The following is a 15,501-nucleotide window of genomic DNA, read 5'->3' as shown; positions in this document are numbered from 1 at the left end:
GAGTAAAAATCTACTCGAGCGGCAGTAAAAGACAGCTCGCACTGTGCAAGATGCCGTTTTCAATGATTGTTTTGCTAGGAAAGGTGGAGGGTTCCACCTTTAATGGGTGTGTGCACAATTATACTTCGACCATGTGGTCTTCCACGATTACTCAATATCCAATGAGTTCACAACTTTTTCTTTTTCTTTACAGATATCTTTTATTTTCTGATTTGATCATTTTCGATTTTTCATGTTTTTCATACTGTTTACTGCGATTTACTTCATCACTCCACAAATACCCAATGCATTTCGGGTCATAAGGCACCCTTCATCAGGGGTCTGTGTACAGAAGAAACAAGGAAATATTGAGCCAGCCTCATACATAAATCATGAAACAATGAATAAGCTTTACGAACCAAAACAACACTTAATTTGTCAAACATCATGTCCCAGTCATGCATCTGAGTCAAGGATACTGACAATACCAGCACATATCATTATTGTCAAAAACGAGCCTGAAATCTAAAATTTTCGATGAACATACCTAAATCATGGAACAATGAGTTAAAGATACTGACGATACCAGCGCATATCATTATTGTAAAAAACGAGCCTGAAATCTAAAATTATCAATAAACAAAATCAAGGAAAACTACTGCGTGTTGAAACAATGTATCCTACCTAAAATAATTGTGGTTTTACTTTGTTTTTGATTGCCAGTGAGTGTAAACTACCTTAGACAACTTTAATTCTGTTGTTCATGTTAGTCACGAAGTACGTATACATTCAGTGAATGAATTCACATTTTTTACGTTTTTACCATATTTGCCGTTGTTTTGAGCCTCTATACACACATAACATGTATGACTTAATAATATAGGTATGTGGACACTGCATTATGTTTAATATCGTTATTTTCTTCTAATCTGCCCTGTCCGGCTTTCGTGCTTAGTCGCGATCACGTGACCCAACTTGGTCCAATCATCAGACTAGTTAAAAGTGAGCATTAGCTGTAGGTTCTTAGCGCGATCTGGATTGGTTGCGGATTCATGACCGACTTCAGTTATACTTCCGTAAGTCCAAACAAAGTGATTCTCGCTTTGTTTGATTACATGGCATATATATTTTTTACGTTTTTTTTGGTAGGATACATTGTTTCACCACGCAGTAGTTTTTCTTGATTTTGTTTATTGATAATTTTAGATTTCAGGCTCGTTTTTGACAATAATGATATGTGCTGGTATCGTCAGTATCTTTAACTCATTGTTTCATGATTTAGGTATGTTCATCGATAATTTTAGATTTCAGGCTCGTTTTTGACAATAATGATATGTGCTGGTATCGTCAGTATCCTTGACTCAGATGCATGACTGAGACATGATGTTTGACAAATTAAGTGTTGTTTTGGTTCATAAAGCTTATTCATTGTTTCATGATTTATGTATGAGGCTGGCTCAATATTTCCTTGTTTCTTCTGTATACAGACCCCTGATGAAGGGTCCCTTATGACCCAAAATGCATTGGGTATATGTGGAGTGATGAAGTAAATCGCAGTAAACAGTATGAAATACATGAAAAATCGAATATGATCAAATAAGAAAATAAAAGATATCTGTAAAGAAAAAGAAAAAGTTGTGAACTCTTTGGATATTGAGTAATCGTGGAAGACCACATGGTCGAAGTATAATTGTGCACACACCCATTAAAGGTGGAACCCTCCACCTTTCCTAGACAAAACACTTCAGGAGGAGTTGCACAGAAATTAAAACGGATGAAGTAAAGACACTAAAGTAGATAACTAAAGAGTCCACCAACGGACCTAGTAATGTTTTCAATGATTGCACAGTGCGAACAAGCATCCGGCACTGTGCAAACATCACAAACAGGGTACTACGCAGTTTGCGTAGTGCTGTGTGTAGCTCGCGTACTGCAAAGTGCATTTCGCTAAGCTAAGCGTAGCGCTACTTTGGGAACTACACCCAGGGTCAGTAATCACCAGTAATAAGCAGGCCGCTAGGATAGAAGCCAACATTTTGGTTTCTACATTAAGTAGTAATATCGGGAGCTAAGATCAGCATTCTGTGGGAGGCTTTCCAGGTTTGTGGGTCACCACTACGGTCACCTGACATACGTCAGGTGGTAGTGCCCTTTCTTCCAACGCCGCTTGGAACATATTTAAGATGTGCGGGCCAGTAGGTTGGCATTCTGTTTAAAGAATTTGGGTGATAGCCCGTTTGGACCTAGGGCTTTCCCTGGTTTCTGTCTAGTGATCGCTTCAGTCACTTCCTATAGCGTTAGGTCACTGTCAAGGGTTAACCGATCCTCCTGTGCAAGAGTGGGGACGTCTACGGTGCTACGGTAACTATTTATTTGGGCTGCGTCTGCCAGGGACCTGTCCTCATAGAGGGCCCTGTAGTAACAGGCAAATGCATTGGCCACGTCCTGCACTATTGTATATGCCTTATCTGTTGCATTAATCCCTGCCACCCATCTGGCCTCTCTCTAGCTGTTGCCTAGCCAGGCCAATAGTTTTCCGGCTCTGTGGCCAGATTCGTAGAGTCAGTGTTGTGTGGCCAGAAGCTGAGTTCGCACTTCACGTTCCACTAGCACCTGATATTCCCTCCGTGTCACTGCGATCTGGCAGACAAATGTGTGTCTGAGCTGGGGTTGATGTGTCTTTCTAGGTCTATGAGCTTGTATTCAAGAGCCTTGACCTGGTGAGTCTCTTCTTTCCGTTTGTGAGCTATTATATTTTGTGCTCTATCTCGCTGTACCACCTTGTATGCTTTCCACAGAGTAACTGCAGAGGGTACAGAACCCTAATTTTCACGAAAATATAGTTCTGTGGCTGTCCAGATCTCTTTGGCTATTGAGGGATAACGTAAGTCCCAGGAGGCCAGCCTCCATTCTTGCTGTGGCTTTAAAGGACCTCCCCCACCATCAGCCAGAGAGGTAAGTGTTCAGACATGCCCCTGCCTGAATACTCTACTCTCTCTACTTTTCCTATCTCCCCTATTGGTGCAAAGAGGTGATACAGTCTGGAGAAGACTCTGTGGGCCCCAGAGAAGTATGAATAGCAGCATGTCGTAGGGTTGTGTCTGTGACAGAGGTCAGTGAGCCCAAGGGAACATTCGAATTCAGCTAGCTGGGTGGGTACGTGTTTACCCCCACATATGCTGAATCCACCTGTGTGTGTGTCCTGTATGTCGTTAAAGTTGCCCCCAACTATTTGTGAGGAGGGACTGGACCCCAGTAGTATTTTAGTTATTTTGTTGAGTGTTTGGCTGTGGAGTCGTGGTGAGGCATATGCACTAATCGGGGGGAGTACCCTCCGACTCTATATTCCTTGCACTGCAGCATATGTGCCGTAAGGGTCCGTCCATGTTCTGGTGATGTGGAAGGGGGTGGTTTTCCTGATCAAAATAGCAACTCCCCTGGACCCTCAGGAAAAGCCTGCGTGTGTCAGTAAGGTATATTGCCTCTTCCCCATAAATATGGGGCATGTTTCTGTTTAGAATATCCTTTTTTTAGAGAACACTAAAACTCAGGCACAACAAATAAGTAGAGCACTAGTAGATAGGAACTGGTTTTGTAGGTCACATACCTCATGGTTTGTAGGTTAGATTATTTAATATCTTTTTGACTTGGGGAGTTATTGATGGGCCTCCTTTACATTACAGACCCCTGACGAAGGGCTTGTGTAGCCCGAAATGTATTGGGTCAATATTCAGGAATAACCTGCATTCTGACGGGCTGCAGCCGAAGGGTTGGATTGGCATTTTTGCAGCAGTGAAAGTGTGGAAGCATGCAGTCTCTGTGAATAACTTGGTAACCATGTTAAACATTAGAATAAAAAGGTATACAAAGGACAAATCAGAGCAAACTGTTTGATTTATTGCAACTTCATTGAGTATGGCTGTCGCGGCTTGTGTCTGGGGCGGTACGCTGCACCAGCCAATTTTGGGACTTCCCCATAAAGGCAAATCACGTTCCAATTAGGTGTGTGTCTTGGAAGAGAACAATGTTAGTCCTTAGCCTTTTGAGATATTTAGTGACCGATTCCCCATTCCGTTGACATTCCATATCAACACAGAGAAGGTCTTTTCACCCATTTACTGTCTTGTACTATATCCCGACTACCACTTGGGTGCATCCTTTGGCACATACGTGTTTTACCTAATTCTTGTGAAACGTAGGGGTCCTGCTGCCATGGCGAAGGCATGGACAATGATTTCTGAAACACTTCTATATATACCTCATTCCCTAACTTAATCCCCCCCCCGACTCTCTCCCTCTCCCCACGCCTAGCATTCCAAAGGTCAACATAACAACACTGGTTAGGTAAAGCCTGAGAGGTCTGTATCCCCTCCCTCCTCTATAATCAATCTATCATAAACAAGAAAAAAGGATCAGAATTCAGAACCAGTCTCTGTGTCCATTGTAGCAAGATGTCGCTACTGTCCAGGTCGTACCCCCGGGCCGTTCTGGGTTGAAACAATCACCAGACAGCCCCAGATTCTATCCTTCTTCGGGACCTGAAAAGGATTGCTGCTGTCTTGTCTCTTGGCCGGTGGTTTGTGCAGTCGATTCTTCCATGAGAATGATGTTACAGAGGAGCGGGTGGTCGCTATCTTCATCTGCCAAGTTTCCTCTATCCGACTGGCCAGAGGCACTGCGCTCCAGCTCATCATATTGCTTTTTCGGGACTTCACGTATGTGGATTCAACATCTGAGTTCGAGATTTGGGCTCTGTCTTTGTCCTGGGATGGTGTACGAAAGGGAGTTACCGCCCACGCCCCTCGAGTCTCATCTGTGAGGCGTCTCCTTTTTTCCCTTCACCGGATGAGGCCCGCTCCTCTGTGAGTGCCTACAAGTGGGGAGCTACTTACCCACTGGCTCCGTCTTGATGGAGGGCGCTTCTCTATCCAGGCCCAGGCCTCTTCCAGTGTCTGGAAAGAGTAGTACTTGCCCTGGAAGAGACCCTTCAGCTTCACCAGGAAGAGCAGAATGTATTGGATACAGAGATTTCTCAGTTTTCACTTGACCGAGTCATACGTGCGTCAGAGTTTTTTTTACTTCCCGGAAGTAGTCTGAGATTGCCATTATCTTAGTATTGGAGTGCTTAAGATTGCCATTATCTTAGTATTGGAGTGCTTAAATTCCCTCCACTCTCCAAGTATTAGGTCACAGTCCTGGAAATTGAGGAATTGTGCAATCTGAGGCTGCGGAGGTGCCTCCGGTGGTGGTCACACACTGGGGATCCTGTGGGCTCTTTCAATTATGAAGCAAGTTGTAAATAGGGCTACCGGTAGAGAATCTTTAAGCCATGTGGTCAGGAGGGTTCCTGGGTCCGGTCCATCCGTGCCCTCCGGAAATCCAATAAAGCACAGAGTATTGCTGTGAGCCCTGTTTTCACTGTCATCCACTCTCCAGGAGACTTCTTTTAGAGCCCCTGCAAAGTGACAGACCTCCTTGCGCAGGGTGTGTGACATGTCCTCCACTTCTGAGATACAATGCTCTGCTTGTGTCACCCTCTCAGCAACATTACGAATGTCCTGGTGCAGGAGTGTCATGTCAGAGCGCAGATCTGCCATCCTCCCCTCCAACACATCTCTTGATGAATGGATAACCTGGATAAGGGTTACGTTGTCCGGTGGCACACTTGCTTTCGCCATCAGTTTCAGCAGGTGGAGGAATTACTTTAGTATATTTATCCATCTAGCCCTGCCTGGTTACCTTGGGGTCTTTGTCTCTGGCCATATTAGGTCCAAGCAGGCAAGTTAGTCGTGGATTTCTTTTACTCTGATATTCGGTTTTGGAGTATCGCCCTTCTGACCTGTACTGGGGTGTGAGCCCGTAGCAGCAAACAGAAGTTTTAACAGGGAGGCGGCAGTCACAAGGTGATACGTGGCATGACTGTCTTCATATGTCACCATTTTTTGTTTGCGTTGTTAAGTTAATCATGCCCCCGTGAGTTTGGTCCTCTCATCTCCACTTATCTCTGATGTGCCACAGGGTAAACGCCACCGGTGTTCCTCCCGGTATCAATGGAAAAACATATCACTAACGCTCCCCCTTGCCTCTTCGGGAGGGGAAATGTGACCTCCAGCATCACCCCATTGCACGCCAAGACAGCCTGCCACAGGCCAGGCCACAAGGCAAAAGACACCGGGTTGGTTCCTAGGCCTTGGTCTATCCGTCTCTTCCTTTTTTTCTGGAAGGGTGCAATAGCTCAGTATCTCCCCCAAGAGGTGTCCGCCTTCAGGGTCTTGCTGCAAATGCTCCCCGGGTGTCCCAGCCCAGTGTGTCTCTAGTCACTGGGGTCCCCTGTAGGTGCATTGGGTAGGTGTAGCCTCTACATGTACTTGCCCCCACAGCCAGCCTCCACTACTATTTTCAACGTGATCTTCCAAAGTAGTCCCGGGTGGAGCAACTGTGGGGCCAGTCCTGCGGTGGAGAGTTTGGTTTCATGTTCTATAGGAGCACACTGGGGCCAATAGAAAATCGCTCCTCCAAATTTCGCGTCCTGGAGCCCCTATGTTATGTAAATCACTCACCCAGATCTCCTCTCCACCTCCGTCCTCCGAAGAGTTCAACCAATGCTGTCACTCTGGGCGAGCTCTCAGTACAGAGACTCGCCTCTCCTGGTTTCCACAGCGAAGGGGTACTGACCAGTTACCTTTCGCCGGCGCATCTGCTCTCATTGGGCCTCCATTGCCGGTGGGCCAGCCAGCCTGCTGAGGTCTCCACTCCCTCTCCAAGCCTCCCCGGGAGCCGGATCTCCAGGGAGTATTGGGTACGGCAGTGGTGGGAGCCTGTGAAGTAGCCGCAGTGCCTCTCGGTGAGTGCACACTGAAGGGATTCCCCCTCTCAATTCAGCCATGGAGGGATCTCCACAGCCGCACTTCTACCAGCAGGTTGTCTCAGGCAGCCACAGCAAAGGCCCCGATGTGATGTCACGGTGGGAGCCCAGAGCCACAGGTTCAGCTGTCGCCACTAGCACACGCTTGCACCGATTGAGTGTGCCACTCCCTCCAGGTGATCCTCTGCGCTAGGGGCTGCCACGCTCACCCATATCTCTTGGACCCCAGTGCCTGTCAGGCCATCCCGGGCCGGGTCCCCAACATCTTGGGCTGGCTCGCCTCGCTACGTCCACACTTGTTTAGGCATTTGGCAATGGGATTGGGCATGCCACAGTTTCCCTACTCCTCTACAAGGTTTGTGTCATTAGGAATGTCGTTTCACATAATCGGATGGCACTTGAAAAAGCATGAAAATTGGTAGCATTCGGTATGGGCTGCCGAAGCACTGGCAACAGCGACTACTCCGCCATGTTGCAGGCCATGCCCCTCTAAATAATTAATATTAATCAAAAACAAATTATTAAATAATTATAATTAAATTACTTCTCATCCGGTGCCCCTTTAAACCCACAACCCAGTATGGTACTAAAAATAACAAAAAGTAAATAAATTCAATTTAATAACTACTAAAAATTTAACAAATATACTAAAAAACATAAACACATTATTTGTTAAAGAAAATGACATCATATGCATTTAAAATATATACTAAAATACATAACAATAATTTAAAAATTATATTATGAACAACTATCAGACCGACACCATAGCAGGATGGAATCCACCAGACTGCTTCAATGGATGTCGGTGGGCCAGCCACTGACAGCCTGTCGGTGGTGGGCCCACTGATAACAGAATAAAGGCCTATATTTTAGTAAAGGATATTAATTACTTAGATATTTTCTAAATCAATATTACTTACCGTAAAATCAATATTGTTGACAACGATATTCTTGCAGCCGATATTTCATTGTCATGATATTTTGTACACAATAATTTGGACGGACAATATTTTAGTATCGATACTTTGTCTGAATACCAGGCACCCTACTAGCTACCATGCTCCCATCCAATGAGTGTATTGTTATTCCCCACTCACATGCGACAACATCCAGGGAATGTAAACTACTAGGCCCTGTTGGACTAAGTCAATAAGGTGCAGCCACTTAGAGTTGAAGTATGGTTCCAAAATTAAAAAGGTGGTATATCCCCTGGGGCCTGATACGCCCAGTTCTCAGGTTAGCTGTTCTGGCGGTATGAAACCTGGCAGCGGTGCAGTGCGGTCCTGTTCTAGAGCAACAGAGTCAGGCTTCACACTGTCACATGTGCAGCTCCTGACTGGCGCCTGCTCTCTCCCCTGAGCCATGCTTAACAGTGTCCTGATGATCGCAGTTGCTCCGGCTCCACCCACATGCAGTAGGTCTTGTTTTCTCTCTCACAGGGATGAATGAAGACTCTTGGCTCAGCAGGGCTCCGATGGCATTACCTTTGTCCTCTGGCCTCCTCGAATACAAAGCCTTCCTCGTCTTTGTTGTAACAGTAATTTGGGTTGCGGGCAACCACCCCGACCTCCGGCCTTAATGCTGCAAGTGGCCCCTCCTTGCATGCGGGGTCGCTCCAATGAACCTCACTGTCTAATTACGCTGGCCTCAGGTTGCCTCCTCTGTGGCCCTTTCCAGCACACCGGGTTGTGGCAACTTCCCAAACATGGGAACAGCTCGATTCATGCAGCACATCTTCTTGGCACACCGCAGTACCTACTTGGCATACAGAGTTCTGAACTTCCACACACTGCAGACGGGCAACGGCCCTATCAGTGTGGCACTGTCCTTGGTGCACATTGGCCCCTCCTGAAATAAGGGGTCACAAAACTTTGCAACACGGCACACGCTCCTCACACCTCACTCTGGACCCACACACCCAAGCTCCCCTGTGGATCCCACTTCCTCCAACATGCTCCTCTCCCTTTTGTACCGCTTTGGCCGCCATAAGTGTGGCAGGGTATGCTCAGACGTGAGTCCCTTGCTCACTTTGCCACTGGATTCAAGCAAGCCGGGCTGAAGACGGCTGGAATGCCAGAAACCGGTCCTCGGAAGCTTGTTTCCGGTTCAGGGAAGGCATGGCTTGGCAGTTCGGGCTGGACTGTTCCCATGAGGCACAGGGTCAGACTGATATGCATATAGCCATGTCTGAACTGGGGTGGCATAGTGGGCTAAAGAACGGTGATGGATCAAACCCAGATCTTTTGACTGGGTGTGAGTGTTTGATTGGTTCAGATGCTCTGTCCATCACCACCCCCTTTTGTACCGCTTTGGCCGCCATAAGTGTGGCAGGGTATGCTCAGACGTTAGTCCCTTGCTCACTTTGCCACTGGATTCAAGCAAGCCGGGCTGAAGACGGCTGGAATGCCAGAAACCGGTCCTCGGAAGCTTGTTTCCGGTCCAGGGAAGGCATGGCTTGGCAGTTCAGGCTGGACTGTTCCCATGAAGCACAGGGTCAGACTGGTTTGCATATAGCCATGTCTGAACTGGGGTGGCATAGCGGGCTAAAGAACGGTGATGGATCAAACCAAGATCTTTTGACTGGGTGTGAGTGTTTGATTAGTTCAGATGCTCCGTCCATCACCACCCACTTTTGTACCGCTTTGGCCGCCATAAGTGTAGCAGGGTATGCTCAGAAGTGAGTCCCTTGCTCACTTTGCCACTGGATTCAAGCAAGCCGGGCTGAAGACGGCTGGAATGCAAGAAACCAGTCCTCAGAAGCTTGTTTCCGGTCCAGGGAAGGCATGGCTTGGCAGTTCGGGCTGGACTGTTCCCATGAAGCACAGGGTCAGACTGATTTGCATATAGCCATGTCTGAACTGGGGTGGAATAGTGGGCTAAAGAACGGTGATGGATCAAACCCAGATCTTTTGACTGGGTGTGAGTGTTTGATTGGTTCAGATGCTCCGTCCATCACCACCCGCTTTTGTACCGCTTTGGCCGTCATAAGTGTGGCAGGGTATGCTCAGACGTGAGTCCCTTGCTCACTTTGCCACTGGATTCAAGCAAGCCGAGTTGAAGATGGCTGGAATGCCAGAAACCGGTCCTCGGAAGCTTGTTTCTGGTCCAGGGAAGGCATGGCTTGGCAGTTCGGGCTGGACTGTTCCCATGAGGCACAGGGTCAGACTGATTTGCATATAGCCATGTCTGAACTGGGGTGGCATAGTGGGATAAAGAACGGTGATGAATCAAACCCACATCTTTTGACTGGGTGTAAGTGTTTGATTGGTTAAGATGCTCTGTCCATCACCACCCCCTTTTGTACTGCTTTGGCCACCATAAGTGTGGCAGGGTATGCTCAGACGTGAGTCCCTTGCTCACTTTGCCGCTGGATTCAAGCAAGCCGGGCTGAAGAATGCTGGATTGCCAGAAACCGGTTCTCGGAAGCTTGTTTCCGGTCCAGGGAAGGCATGGCTTGGCAGTTCGGGCTGGACTGTTCGCATGAGGCACAGGGTCAGACTGATTTGCATATAGCCATGTCTGAACTGGGGTGGCATAGTGGGCTAAAGAACGGAGATGGATCAAACCCAGATCTTTTTACTGTGTGTGAGTGTTTGATTGGTTCAGATGCTCCGTCCATCACCACCCCCTTTTGTACCGATTTGGCCGCCATAAGTGTGGCAGGGTATGCTCAGACGTGAGTCCCTTGCTCACTTTGCCACTGGATTCAAGCAAGCCGGGCTGAAGACGGCTGGAATGCCAGATACCGGTCCTCGGAAGCTTGTTTCCGGTCCAGGGAAGGCATGCCTTGGCAGTTCGGGCTGGACTGTTCCCATGAGGCACAGGGTCAGACTGATTTGCATATTGCCATGTCTGAACTGGGGTGGCATAGTGGGCTAAAGAACGGTGATGGATCAAACCCAGATCTTTTGACTGGGTGTGAGTGTTTGATTGGTTCAGATGCTCCGTCCATCACCACCCCCTTTTGTACCACTTCGGCCGCCATAAGTGTGGCAGGGTATGCTCAGATGTGAGTCCCTTGCTCACTTTGCCACTGGATTCAAGCAAGCTGGGCTGAAGACGGCTGGAATGCCACAAACCGGTCCTCGGTAGCTTGTTTCCGGTCCAGGGAAGGCATGGCTTAGCAGTTCGGGCTGGACTGTTCCCATGAGGCACAGGGTCAGACTGATTTGCATAAAGCCATGTCTGAATTAGTGTGGCATAGTGGGCTAAAGAACGGTGATGGATCAAACCCAGATCATTTCACTGGGTGTGAGTGTTTGATTGGTTCAGATGCTCCGTCCATCACCACCCCCTTTTGTACCGCTTTGGCCGCCATAAGTGTGGCAGGGTATGCTCAGACGTAAGTCCCTTGCTCACTTTGCCACTGGATTCAAGCAAGCCGGGCTGAAGACGGCTGGAATGCCAGAAACCGGTCCTCGGAAGCTTGTTTCCGGTCCAGGGAAGGCATGGCTTGGCAATTCGGGCTGGACTGTTCCCATGAGGCACAGGGTCAGACTGATTTGCATATAGCCATGTCTGAACTGGGGTGGCATAGTGGGCTAAAGAACGGTGATGGATCAAACCCAGATCTTTTGACTGGGTGTGAGTGTTTGATTGGTTCAGATGCTCCGTCCATCACCACCCCCTTTTGTACCGCTTTGGCCGCCATAAGTGTGGCAGGGTATGCTCAGACGTGAGTCCCTTGCTCACTTTGCCGCTGGATTCAAGCAAGCCGGGCTGAAGAATGCTGGAATGCCAGAAACCGGTTCTCGGAAGCTTGTTTCCGGTCCAGGGCAGGCATGGCTTGGCAATTCGGGCTGGACTGTTCCCATGAGGCACAGGGTTAGACTGATTTGCACATAGCCATGTCTGAACTGAGGTGGCATAGTGGGCTAAAGAACGATGATGGATCAAACCCAGATCTTTTGACTGGGTGTGAGTGTTTGATTGGTTCAGATGCTCCGTCCATCACCACCCCCTTTTGTACCACTTTTGCCGCCATATGTGTGGCAGGGTATGCTCAGACGTGAGTCCCTTGCTCACTTTGCCACTGGATTCAAGCAAGCCGGGCTGAAGACGGCTGGAATGCCAGAAACCGGTCCTCGGAAGCTTGTTTCCGGTCCAGAGAAGGCATGGCTTGGCAGTTCGGGCTGGACTGTTCCCATGAGGCACAGGGTCAGACTGATTTGCATATAACCATGTCTGAACTGGGGTGGCATAGTGGGCTAAAGAACGGTGATGGATCAAACCCAGATCTTTTGACTGCGTGTGAGTGTTTGATTGGTTCAGATGCTCCGTCCATCACCACCCCCTTTTGTACCCCTCTCCCTCACAGGCACATTTGTCTTGGCAAGCTGGCAGGTACTGGTGCTCCTGACTCAAGGTGATGTCCCCTCATACCCAGAAAGGAGGCTAGCATTCTTGGCCCCTAGAAATCTTGCAGAGCTTCACCTCCTTATGCAGCCTGGTTGACTGCTCAGCAGATAACAAAGTATGGTGTCTCAGACTGCCGTACATATTTATTTCCAAGACACAAAATGTGATTCAGGGTCTGTACCTTGGATGTTTTGTGTTGAGGTTCTGGTTCTATGAAATGGACATCCCTCCCTCTCATATTTCCTTTGGAAAGATGTCCATCATAGCAGGCAGGACTCTGATGCTGGTTAACCCAGAGTTCACACCTTCATTTCAGCCACAGTGGTCTGTTCATCAAAGGTTGATACCAGGCCCTCATCCCTACCCTTTAAGATTTCCTTATCATCCCATTTTTTCCTTGCCGACATGGCCATTTCCATGTGATGTGTCACTAAATCAAAGAGCCCTTTGGAAAGGGTAAGCCTGGCTCCCCATCACCCAGTGCTTGTCCCACCCAGCTTACAGGAATTAAGCAATAAATAATTCTGTCTCAAGGAGATTCCTCTGCTCCTCATGCTTTCATCAAGCAGGCCTAGCCTTCCCAAAATAGAACCCAACATCTTCCTTGTAATGTACCAGTGCAGGCCTTCCTGCGCTGAGCATACATTCACAGCACACTCTACTGTCTAGTATTCCTGCTACCACATGTAGCACACAAACTCAGTCTGTGCACACTGCTCAATTCTACAGTCTCTCTGTAGTGCAGCAGAGAATGTTATTTTAAACACCCTTTGCCAATGCACATACATTTACCATGTGCACACTCTATGTAGTGTATGCCTTGCTCATTGGCACAGGTTTTCCCTATTCACGCAATTCTACATCAACCTGATGTAGGCCGTGGTGAGTTAAAAACACAGCGAAGGAACCTTTATAAAGGTGATTGTGCCTGTAGGCCTCATTACAATGACTGGGGGCAAAGAGGACCTGGTCACTATAATCATCACACATTATGCTCCCACCACCACATTGATGAGGTTTAACTGCTGGTGAAGGCCTTCCATCACTATCAGGGTATTGCTGTGGGTGCCCCTAACGGCCCAACAAGACTGCAATACCATGAGACAGACCTTTTCCATGGCACTAATGCATGATCGATGTTCGCCTATGACAGAAAAAATCAGCATTAGGGATCCAGGAAACAATACAGTTGGGCATTCGGGGAACTCAGCGCTCCATCCATCATCTCCTTGTGTTTGCTTTGTTCGCCCTAATTTGGCAGGGTATGCCCAGACTTGGGTCCCTTGCTCACTCTGCCACTGGATTCAAGCTAGCCTGGCTGATGAAGGGTGTTACCCAGAATCCAGTCCCAGGATGCTTGCTCCCATTTCAGGGAAGACCTGGCTTGGCAGTTTGGGCTGGACTGTTGCCATGAGGCACAGGGTCAAGACTGATTTGCACATAGCTGAGTCTGAATTGAGGTGGCGAAATGAGCTAAAGAATGATGATGGATTCTGGGGGTGAGTGTCTGAAAAGTTTCAGCGCTCCGTCCATCATCTTGTTGTGTTTGCTATTGAGGACTCGGTTCTGAATGGGCAATGGGCAGTGACAATGCTGGACAGTGTGGCAGAAGTCACAATAGTTTACCAGAACCTACTGTATTGTCTGGTGGGAGTAGTTCATCACGGTGGAAAAACTAGGGGGCATATTAACAAGGGCTTTATCTCTGCTTTTTTGGCTTTAAAAGCCAAAGAAGCAGAGATCAAAATATCGCCCTATCAACACTACGCTTCCCTTTGCATGGGCGCTAGGCGAAATGTCTCCTATTATCAAGCTTCACGCTAACCGTGTTAGAGACAAAAAAAGCAGCGCTAACCACGGTTAACGCTGCTAATTTTCAGACTTAGCCATGTAATCCAATGGGAGGTGGTTTACATGGCTAAGTCCACCATGGGTTACCAACAAGGATATCTCTATTCTTGTAGTTTTATCGCTGCATTACCAGCGATAACTTCCCAAAATGCCACTATCGGTGGATTTTTTTATCGCCTAGGCGGTTAGTGTTGTTAATAACGCGATAACCAGGCAATATTATCCAGCGATACTGAGCGTTAAAATAATTAACGCTAAGCGCCCTTAGCGTTAATTTTCCCTGTTCCTTGTTAATATGCCCCCAGGTTTCAGAGTAAGCGTTCCACAGCACTCATGAGAAGTCCTACTACGGTTGGAGGGGAACATACTCAGGATTATTAATATCCTCTTTTTGGAGAAGCTCACTCAAGAATGCAATATTCCTCCAGCCAAAAAAGATTGATCTGATTTCCTAATGGATTGCCTAAACTTGGAAACAGCGATTTTACCAGCCTTTCTCCGACCTAGCTACAGAATCAGTTAAACATTCATACGCCCAGGAGTGGGAGTGAGCTCTAGCGCTAGCTTCTGCATTATACTGCAACCATTTGGGGTGGGAGGATGGGTCACATTACTATGACATTCCATTGAGGATGACCCCACAACCTCAAAGACAATATCTAATGAAATGAGAAGCTAAACAACAAGTTAGGGAAATCCTAGAACAACTTGAATATCAAGGTTTAATCGAATGTTGCATCTCTTCAATGAATAATTCTTTGTTTCCGTTCACGAAACCAGATCATTCATATCATCTAGGATTAAATTACAGACATTTAAACACAACTACTTTCACATTTGCATTACAAAGCGCACACAGTGCATTACAAAGCGCACACAGTGATGCACTAATTAATAAGATTGTGCTGAAAAAATACAACAACACAAGTTATCTATGGATTTTTCTGCCACAGTATATCACCTGGAAGCAGGTATTTGACAGCATTCAGTTCATTAGGCTCTCAGAAAATGGCTGCAGTTTTGCCATGGAGTATAACAATAGCTCTAGGCTGTTCTGAGATGGAGTTACAGAACTACCTAAACTTTTTGAGGAGGCATTGTCCTATGTCGATGACACATATTTGACAGACGATGAACTTATAAGACACTTGTCCAAAGTGGATAGCATAGTCCTGGGGTTTGCTCACATGGGCTATACACTGAATTTCAGAAAATCTAAAATGGCACACCCCAGCATCCTATTTTGGGAATATGAGTTGTCAAGTGTGGGCACTAGCCTGGTGACCCATTTATTAGGAAAATGTGCATTACTTCAACCTCAAAAGACTCTAAAAAGATTACAATCCATATTAAGATTTCGAAATTTTGGCATGACATACATTCCAGATTACACAGAATGAGTAAAACCATTCTACGGCTTTTCAAGCACACACTGGACACAGGAA

The 15,501-nt window shown here is 47.2% G+C and overlaps 1 long non-coding RNA gene across 1 annotated transcript in view; it reads left to right on the top strand.

The window, feature by feature from the left end:
- The first annotated feature begins 1,014 nt into the window (after positions 1-1,014).
- Positions 1,015-15,501, top strand: part of LOC144761334 (uncharacterized) — a 186,101-nt gene continuing 171,614 nt past the window's right edge. Inside the window, exon 1 of the long non-coding RNA XR_013595674.1 lies at positions 1,015-1,055. This is a non-coding gene — a long non-coding RNA (uncharacterized LOC144761334). The remainder of the gene's footprint in view (positions 1,056-15,501) is intronic.

This window comes from Lissotriton helveticus, chromosome 6 (assembly GCF_964261635.1).
Source record: "Lissotriton helveticus chromosome 6, aLisHel1.1, whole genome shotgun sequence".
In the NCBI taxonomy this organism is placed as follows: Eukaryota; Metazoa; Chordata; class Amphibia; order Caudata; family Salamandridae; genus Lissotriton; species Lissotriton helveticus.
Note: the sequence above shows the minus strand (reverse complement) of the source record. Positions and strands in the feature narration are given on the sequence as shown.